The following is a 10,657-nucleotide window of genomic DNA, read 5'->3' on the forward strand; positions in this document are numbered from 1 at the left end:
GAAATATTCTACAACTATAAGCCTGAGAAAAAAAATTAAAAATAACATGCCTCAAATATTGGTTATTAGGAGAATGCAACATTTCTCTTCTGAAGAATTCAGAACAAAGGAAGAAAACCAAAATGATGTCTGGTCAACTTTCTTTATATATATATATATATATATATATATATATATATATATATATATATATATACATATATATATATGTGCAAGAACGTTTTATTTTAATTACAGTAATTCCCCAAGTGAGTGAATTTTTTGGAATCAAATAGTTACATGTCATCTGGTAGATCAAGTTGCAATTATCTACAGACTGTCCAAGATCAACCTTCTCAACCATCTTTAAATGACAGTAAACTGTGTACCAAATTAAAAAGAGTAACACATAAATTTATGCTTACAAACATGTTTGCACATATCCCAGGGTCATATGCATTTACCATGAAGAACTAGATGATGTTCAAGGTCATTCTAATGATTCATTTGTGTATTAGACTGCTAGGGCTGCAATAACAAAATACCACATATTGGGTGGCTTAAACAAATGACATTTATTTTCTTACTATTCTGGAGTCTAGAAGTCAAGCAAGATTAAGGTGCTGGCAGAACGGGTTTCTAGAGAGACCTCTCATCCTGGTTTGCAGATGGCTGCCTTCTTGCTGTATCCTTGAGCAGCCTTTTCTCTGTGTGTGTGCCTCTCTGGTGTCACTTCCTCTTCTAAAGGGAATATCATTCATATTTGATTAAGACCCAACACTTAACAACCTCCCTTAACCAAAATTACGTCTTTAAAAGCCCTGTCTCAAAACAAAGTCCCATTGGGTGAAGGGACTTCAACATATGAATTGGATGTGGGGTGGAGTACAAAAATTCAGTTTCTCTGCTTTGGGGGAGGTAAAAGAAATACAGAGGAATTTAGGCCTCATTTCAAGTCTCACTGTATTTCTGGAGAATATTGCTAAATAGATGTGAGGGGCCTGCTATTTAATCCATGAATATAGGAGTGGTGGTGGGTTTAGTGGAGTACTGTTTGGGGGAAAAAGAGAACTCACCAAGATACAGGGAAAGAGAAAATCACTCAATCGTGTCTGACACTTTGTGACCCCATGGACTATACAGTTCATGGAATTCTCCAGGCTAGAATACTGGAGTGGGTAACTGTTCCCTTCTCCAGGGGATCTTCCCAACCCAGGCATCAAACCCAAGTCTCCTGCATTATAGGCAGATTCTTTACCAGCTGAGTCACCAGGGAAGCCCAAGAATACTGGAGTGGGTAGCCTATCCCTTCTCCAGTGGATCTTCCCAATCCAGGAATCGAACTGAGGTCTCCTGCATTGCAGGAGGATTCTTTACCAGCTGAGTTACCAGGGAATCCCCTGAGAGTAAATCAGGGTCTGCTCTAGAGGTAATATGAAAGATTGCTAAGATTTTTATTTACTTTCTTAGGGCAGCTCTAGGGAACTTTGTATGATATACATGAGAATCTTAATTATTGAATCCTATAGGCTATACAAAGTTTACTAAGAAGACAAGTCATTATAACATTGAAATACCCACTAAAAACTAACTAGTTGTAACATTAGTAAACACTCACGGCTCACTTTCTATTTAATTATTGTTGTTCAGTCGTCAAGTCATGTCCGACTCTTTGCAACCCATAGACTGCAACGCTCCAGGCTTCCCTGTCTTTCACTGTCTCTGGGAGTTTGCTCCTGGGGCTGGCTCATACAGGCTCTCAGAAATGGTATACATGTGCCTTTCCAACTCCACATTCACTGACATCACATTTGGTCACTTGGAATAGACCACAGTGGAGAATCTATACGAGGCAATTGGGAAACACTATAAACCAGATCTCTTTGTTTTTCTGAGAACTGGTTGTTCAAGATTTACCAGCAAATCATTGAATTGATTCATGGCCTTTGAATCAATATCACTGCTGAGTCATTTGTTACCTATTGTTCAAAATAAAAATTCAATGTAAACAAAAGGCAGCATGAAACTCAATATCCTGCAAAGGATGCTAGATTTTATGACATTGTTGAAAGTGGTGCTATGCTAATATCCATGGCATACACATTTGTTGTTGTTTAGTCACTAAGTTGTGTCTGACTCTTCTGCAATGCTGCGGACTGTAGCCTGCCAGACTCCTCCATCCACGGGATTTCCTAGGCAAGAACACTAGAGTGGGTTGCCGTTTCCTTCTCCATGGTCAACATTCAACTATCCATTATCACTGTCTACTTTTAACTGTTAACCTTCAGCTCTCATTAACCATTTCTTTTTAAGAGAAGCACAATAAAGCACACATCATGCTTTGAAGGACATAGTAAGCAGATTCCAGAAATTCTACAAACACAAGTTTTTTAAAAGCTTGGCTGAAGTGAGACTTTAATATGAAATATTATTAACTCATTCTCTAAAGCAGATCTACCAGAGCATCCATCAAATGACACATTTTAGACTTCTGAGGGCTTCCCTGGAGGCTCAGATGGTAAAGAATCCATCTGCAATGCAGGAGACCTGGGTTCAATCCCTGGGTTGGATTGAACCCCTGGAAGAGGGCATGTCAACCCCCTCCAATATTCCTGCCTGGACAATTCCATGGACAGAGAAGCCTGGCAGGCTATAGTCATGGAGTCGCAAAGAGTCGGACACCACTGAGTGATTAAGCACAGACTTCTGAAGGGCTTCCCAGGTGGTGCTAGTGGTAAAGAATCCACTTGCCAATGCAGGAGACATAAGAGACGTAGGTTTAATCCCTGGATCGGGAAGGTCCCCTGGAGAGGGTACGGCAACCCACTCCAGTACTCTTGCCTGGACAGTGGAGCCTGGTGCCCTACGGTTCACAGGATCACAAAGAGTCGGACATGACTGAAGCGACTTGGCACAGACTTCTCAAATCTTTTTCTCGAATTTTGTTTTCCTTTTGGGGTGTGAGGGGAGGGTAGCATACCAAATTACTTCATTTGAAGGAATGGTACTAAGGAAAGAACTTAAGCAGGTATAACCCAAACACAGACACACTGCCTTAATGACCAGGGAAGTCATCCCTGTGACCACGGGAAGTCAGCCTAAGGCTTAGCTCTCATCATCAGTTTCCCAGGATGTGCTTGTCAAAGAGATACTCTGCCATGCCAGACTCAGGGGACCCCCGTCTTGCACAGGTAGCTTGCATGGTCACCCAGTTCTTTGAAGGATTTCATCTGCTCATTCAGGTAATGAGTCCCAATGAAGTCACACAAATGGGGGTCATTTCTGTCAGTGGCCAGTTTGTGCAGTTCCAGTAGTGACCGATTCACAGTTTTTTCCAAATGTAGCACACATTCCATTGCATTCCACCCATTCTCCCAGTCATCAAGGTCTAGTTCCTTAATATCCTAAGGGAAGATTCGGCCACTTTACTGGTTCTGCAGCTTCATTAGTTTCTCAGAATGTTCCCTCTCATCACAAGATTGGTGAAGAAAATACTTGGCAAAGTTCTTCAAAGCCACATCATCACAGTCAAAATAGTATGACACAGACATAGCAGGAAACAGCTCCAGATTGATGGGGTAGTTGATGGCATCCTCCGAGTCCTGGCAGTAGTCCAGGCAACATCTGTAAGAGGATGTGGTCATCCTGACAGGTGGCTGAGAGGCTGAGGTGGGGGCCTGGGGTGGGTAGAGGGCTCTGGGTGGGTGGTGGCGAGGGCTGACTCTGAGCAGCTGGCCAAGGCAAGGGACGAGCACCAGGTTCTGTCCAAGCACTGCTGAAGCAGGAAATTGTGGTGATTCTCCAAAAACATTGCCTCTCTCATGGTTTTTCGAAACAAAAGTAAATGACTAAGTTAAAGGTGCCATGCTCAGTCACTCAGTCATGTCTGACTCTTTGAGGCCGCATGGATTGTAGCCCATCAGGCTCGTTTGTCCATGGAGCTTACCAGGCAAGAATATTGGAATGGGTTGCCATTTTCTTCTCTAAAAGTTTCCATCAGTTCAGTTCAGTTCAGTTGCTCAGTTGTATCAGACTCTTTGCAACCCCATGGACTGCAGCACGCCAGGCCTCCCTGTCCATCACCAACTCCCAGAGCTTACTCAAATTCATGCCCATAGAGTCAATGATGCCATGCAACCATCTCATCCTCTGTCTTCCCCTCCTCTGCCCGCCTTCAATCTTTCCCAGCATCAGGATCTTTTCAAATGAATCAGTTCTTCAAATCAGGTGGCCAAAGTATTGGAGTTTCAGCTTCACATCAGTCTTTCCAATGGATATTCAGGACTGATTTCCTTTAGGATGGCCTAGTTGGATCTCCTTGCTGTCCAAGGGACTCTCGAGACTCTTCTCGAACACCACAGTTCAAAAGCATCAGTTCTTTGGTGCTCAGTTTTCTTTATAGTCCAACTTTCATGTCCATCCATGACCACTGGAAAAACCATAGTTTTGAGTTGATGGACCTTTGTTGGCAAAGTAATGCCTCTGCTTTTTAATATGCTGTCTAGGTTGGTCATAACTTTTCTTCCAAGGAGTAAGCGTCTTTTAATTTCATGTCTGCAGTCACCATCTGCAGTGATTTTGGAGCCCCAAAAAATAGTCTGTCACTGTTTCCACTGTTTCCCCATCTATTTGCCAGGAAGTGATGGGACTAGATGTCATGATCTTAGTTTTCTGAATGTTGAGCTTTAAGCCAACTTTTTCACTCTCTTCTTTCACTTTCATCAAGAGGCTCTTTAGTTCTTCGTTTTCTGCCGTAAGTGTGGTATCATCTGCATATCTGAGGTTATTGATATTGCTCCCAGCAATCTTGATTCCAGCTTGTGCTTCATCCAGTCCAGCATTTCTCATGATGTACTCTGCATATAAATTAAATAAGCAGGGTGACAATATACAGCCTTAATGTACTCCTTTCCCGATTTGGAACCAGTCTGTTGTTCCATGTTCAGTTCTAACTGTTGCTTCTTGACCTGCATACAGATTTCTCAGGAGGCAAGTCAGGTTTCCATACTAAGAATCAAAACAAAAACCACCTTAAAGTTTAAGAGGTTAATTTAATTAACCATACTCAAAGTCTGTTTGTTTTGTGGGTTTTAAACTGGAAGTGCATAAAAAGCAAGTGTAAGTAGTTTGAAAGTTTAATCTTTCCAGTGTTGTTTTGCTTAACAAATCTATTCTTCTTTCCTACTGTCACCACCTGACCTTAAGTAGATATACACTATCCACTTTTAACTCTTTAACAGAGCAAGACTGAGTGGGCTACAGCCTACTCACACATTAATATTCTCCTTCTTTGTCTCTCCTTGTCTCTCTCAGATACACACAGACACAATCATTCATCACTCATTCAGGTCAGGTCTACTGTCCTTATAGCCAAGAGTCAGCATCTCAAACCTGTAGAAACAAGAGATGGGCAGAGATGTAAAGAAATCTACAGAGAGATAATCAAGTTGAGCACGTTGAACATGGTACCAGAGGCTGGGGATACAAAGGCAAGTACAATTAGATTTTACTGAAAAGGAAATGGGCTCAATGAGTCATATGTCTGGCCCAAAGACAGTTGGCCAACAAGAGGCAGAGCTGGAATTCAGACTAGACCTGACTGTATCCAAAGCCTGGACTCTTAAAAACCATGCAGACAGCCCTTCAAATGACCACCTTCAAAGGACCTACAATATAGTAGGTAAAAGAGACTGATCACTACTGCAATGTGTTTTGTTTTGAGGGAAGAAGTGGGGCAGAGGGAAGGAAACTCACCTATTCTGGATAGAAGAGGAGCGTTGCTAAAGCTTCTTGGAAGATGGCTGGTTCCTCTAAGTTGTGGAAGACCAGTGACCATAGTGAGGTAAGAATTAAGGGAAAGGGCATTCTGGGCAAAGAGAACAACACAGAGAAAAATCAAATAGGGAACTGCAAATTTCACATTTCTGAGTCATCATTCAGGGAAAGGACTGAGGAAGATAAAGATATTGAGGTAGGGTACTTCCCTGGTGGTCCAGTGTAACCACTGTAGGGAGCCAATGCAGGGAGCCCAGCTTCAACCCCTGGTCAAGGAACTAGATCCCATGTGCCACAGCTAAAGATCCTGCATGCTAGGACTAACACCTGGTGCAGTCAAATAAACAAACAAATATAAATAAATAATTTAAAAGAAAAAAATGATGCTGAGGTAAAAAGGAGTCAGCGTAGGGAGAGGGAAGAAGGGGATGCCTGGAATGCCAACTAAGGAGTTGCCAATTGAAGGGTTTTAAGTGGGAGACACTGTGAGATATGTGGTTGATGACAGGCACACTGGTGGAAACGAACTGGACGCCCTGCAAAAGAAGTGAGACTGGCAGCCAGGAGGTCAGATAGAAGTAAAGCAAGAGCTCCTTTTGTGTGGTCCCTGACTGGGCAGGTTCATCCTACAGAAGGACATAGCGGGGAGCGGTCACAGAATAACAGGGCAGCACAGAGGCCAGCTCGAAACTATGAGAAAAGGGACAAATGCTTCTCCATGCCGAACACCCCACAGCTGACCTGGCTCTTCAGACTTCAGACTTTTTTGCTCAGCTACAATTTAATGAAAGATCCATAGACTATTCTATAGTCTCTCTACACTGCAGATTGTCCAATGTTAAGGACTGTATCTTATTTGTATCCGTAGATCTGTCAGTATTCACTGCACACAGAGTGACTTATACATAAGGGCTCTGCTCATGCTTTTTAAAAAATCCTTTCATTTTACAAATGAGCACTTTCTATACACCATGTTCTAGGGACTAAGGAAACAGATTAGAACCATCCTCTCATGAAGCTTTTCTTCTAGTTTGAGAAATGGACAGTAAACAAATACATAATATTTTCAAGAAGTGATACTACTTAACATAGGGATAGAGTGATGAAGGGTCTAATTTTTCTTATAAAGGCTCTAGCTTAGATAAGGTGATCAGAGGAGGTCTCTTTGATGAGATGAACATTTGAGTAAAGCCCATAACAAAGGTACCTGAAACAGTATTCCAGGCAAGAGAGTGCACAGGGTGTTTATGAAACAGCAAGAAAGCCAGGGTAGCTGCAGCAGATGGACCATAAGGACAAGGGTAAGGCGATGAGATTAGAGAGGTGACTGGGGATCCAATCATGTAGGGACTTGGATATGAATTTCTTTAGGTATAATCGAAGATGAAATTTCACTTCTTCGGCAGTTCTGCCATGGCTGCCGAGGAAGCGAGTCGTAGTTCTCCTAGGTCTCGGGGGGAGCCGAAGGGGCGCGCCCCGCGGCAAGACAAGTATTCGGTGCTTTTGCCCACTTACAACGAGCGCGAGAACCTACCGCTCACCGTGTGGCTGCTGGTGAAGAGCTTCTCCGAGAGTGGCTTCAACTATGAAATTATAATCATAGATGATGGAAGCCCAGATGGAACAAGGGACGTTGCTGAACAGTTGGAGAAGATCTATGGGTCAGACAGAATTCTTCTAAGGCCACGGGAGAAAAAGTTGGGACTAGCCAAAATTTATTCCTGAATTCATTAGGAAGCAAAAGGAGGGTAATTTTGACATTGTCTCTGGAACTCGCTACAAAGGAAATGGTGGTGTATATGGCTGGGACTTGAAAAATAATCAGCCGTGCGGACAATTTTATAACTCAGATTTTGCTGCGACCAGGAGCATCTGATTTAACAGGAAGTTTCAGGTTATACAGAAAAGAAGTTTTACAGAAATTAATAGGAAAATGTATTTCTAAAGGCTACGTCTTCCAGATGGAGATGATTGTTCGAGCAAGACAGCTGAATTATACTATTGGCGAGGTTCCAATATCATTTGTGGATCGTGTTTATGGTGAATCCAAGTTGGGAGGAAATGAAATAGTCTCTTTCTTGAAAGGATTACTGACTCTTTTTGCTACTACATAAAAGAAAGTTATTCATTTATACTTAATCATGTTCAATTCAATTTAAACATGGAAAAAGCCTCGTTGCTGAATTTTATAAAATGTACTCTTAGAACATAAATCATAAGGTAAGGCAAGTCTATCTTCTGGAGAAACTCCATTTTATATGTCAAATTAAATTAGAAAAATGAGCAGTGTTGTCAATTTTCGTTTACATTTTGCTGTATTAAGACCTATAAATAAAGGTATATGGAATTTCTGCATAAAAAAAAAAAAAAGAAAGAAATTTCACTTCTTCATGGTGAGTCCCATTCTCAAGAAACACAAAGGAAGTAGGATTAGTTGTAGAAAATCTTAGAGGTAAATCTACTGCTCAAAGGCATTGCAAAGCATTCTTAAACCAAGTAAGCATGATAATTAGATTATTTATTACTTGGAAACCTATCCACCACCACCCTACACTAAGAATCGTATTGCCTCCAATAAGACAATTTAGAATAGACTGGGCCAGGGGCGGCGGGGGTTGGGGGTGGGGGGGGCTCGGGTAGATTTCTGAAATAACAGTTCAAAAATATCTTTCAAAAAGGTAATATTCCTGTTCTAGCCAAGGTAATATTCCTGTTCTATCCTAGTTAATCCACTAAAGTGTGCTTTTTAAAAAAGGCCAAGGCTTATCTTCACCAGTCATGCAGGGTTCTACTTCTCATCACACATCAAGGGTCATTCCTGACTACTGTTTCCATGACATTAAACCTTCCAAACCTCAGATTCCTCCAATCACTCAATAGGCAGCATAAGAATTACATCAATTGTGAATTACATCCCATGATTCTGGCACAAGGGGTATAAAAGATCTGCAGTTGATTCTACTACAAGCAGTGTATATAAATGCTGAGATTGCCCTGGAATGAGATGACAGTTAATAAATATTTCTCACACAAAGATGAAGGTCAGGCATTCCGTGTTACTAAATACCCTATGAGCATGACTTTCTCTGCAACACTTTCTGCTGTCAAAGTGGCTAAACAGCAAAATACAAAACAGCTTGGGTCTGAACAAGGGGAGAAGGGAGTTTGAGAATGGAAAGAAGAGCATGGAACAGAAGGAGATGTGAAAAGAGCAGGTACTTTGGAATGAACTGAAGGAGGGACGAGAATGAAAAGAGAAGCACACAGGGAGGTAGCACACACACTGATACCACCCTGCACTGTTCTTTACCTATGTGCCTGTGCCCTCCTGGGTTGGATCCCCCAGTATCTAGGTGGTTTCTGGTGGTGCATTCCCAGCACGCAACCAGCCCACTGAGCCCTGCTCACACTCAGCACTAAACTGTTTGTGGAGGTACGAGAATGAAAGGATTGCTCTCTCTTCCCCCTCTTTCACCATATATCTTCCTGACTTCTATAAAACCTAGTTCTGCTATTTATTCTTTTGTTTCTATTCAGCTTTTTTTTTTTTTTCCATTTCTCTCTCTGTCCTGTAAGTCAACCCACGTGTGCGCCCTCTGTCGTATTACCAAATTGTGGCAGCCAGAGCCAAACTGATGGGACCAAAGGGAAATCGTCTATGACCAAGGCTGCCCGCCAGACTTAGGCAGAGACTACACAGAAATGACATCAGAAAAAAAGGCAATTTCAATGATCATAAGAGAAACACAAAAGAAGTGAGCTGCAAGGCTGCTGAAGGGGAAGGCTCAGATCTTCTCGTGCCTACAAACATTTGCTGTGACAGCCTTTTATTGGAGCCGTTGATATGCCTCATGGGTTAAGGGCAGAGTGTTAAGAGAGGCTCTTTCTAGGACAGAAACAAGAAAAGGTACTCACGGGAGAGAGAAGGACAGAGAAGAATTCCAGGGCCTGGATGTGCGGGAGATAGACGAGAGGAGGAACTCAAGACCAGCTTGGAATTGTAAGGGATAATCTGTAGGTGACTGGGGCTTATAAAGTAACCTCATGTATGGGATGAAGTGAAAGTCCCTGAAGGCGAGACAGAGTGAGGCCTCACCCGAAGGAGAAATAGCAGAACGAAGACACATCCCTGCAGCTACTCCACACCTGATTCCCCCGTGCAAGGCGCTTCCCTGACCAGCTTGGACCCACTGGCTTCCAAGATTCCTCGCTGCAAGCTGGACCGCGGAGCCCTGAACTACAATACCCATAGTGCCCCACGCGCAGGCTGAACGAACCGCCCTCTTCTGATCCCAACTAGCCAATGGGTTTCGCCATCTTCCTCTGCCCCCTGGAAATACCACGGGAAGAGTCGGCGCTTCCGGCCCCGTGTTCTCTTTGGCCCTCGGAGAATCCGAAGATGTGGTGCTTACGGAGAAGCCGTAAGGCAGCGGTCCTAGATGTAATGACGGGATCGTCCATCGCATGGGTTCGCTAACAGAACGTAGGCTGTTTAGGCTAACGGATAGCACCAAACCTCTGCTTTTAGGCCCCTTCCCCACCTCTTCCGGGGCGGACCTCGGACCTTCAAGACATGCGCACTGTCCTTCCTCCGCCCCTGTGATGGGGTGAGCCTAGGACCTTAGCACATGCGCCCTTCTCCACATTCTCTGGGACTGGCGTCGGACTTGCAACACTGGTACCCCTAGACAACGACCTGACAGGCTGTCTGGGGTCTCTGGTTGTTTCCGTTGCTATGCTCAGAACATTGTATTTTGGGTAATGCTGTCTTTTTTTTTTAACTTTCTCTTGTTTAACATCGCGACGCAGCAATGAAGTGTTATTGAAAAATCCCTAAAGCTGGGTTTGAAATATGCACTTTGTACCACACCAGCTTTGGGGTATTGGGCAGGTCATTTATTCG

At 43.1% G+C, this 10,657-nt stretch overlaps 2 pseudogenes; one reads left to right on the forward strand and one right to left on the reverse strand.

The window, feature by feature from the left end:
- Positions 1-236: 236 nt before the first annotated feature.
- Positions 237-10,296, reverse strand: LOC133040578 (ferritin heavy chain-like; annotated as a pseudogene).
- On the forward strand, positions 7,123-8,122 carry LOC133040577 (dolichol-phosphate mannosyltransferase subunit 1-like; annotated as a pseudogene).
- Positions 10,297-10,657: the final 361 nt, after the last annotated feature.

Source organism: Dama dama, chromosome 20, assembly GCF_033118175.1.
Source record: "Dama dama isolate Ldn47 chromosome 20, ASM3311817v1, whole genome shotgun sequence".
NCBI classification, from domain to species: domain Eukaryota; kingdom Metazoa; phylum Chordata; class Mammalia; order Artiodactyla; family Cervidae; genus Dama; species Dama dama.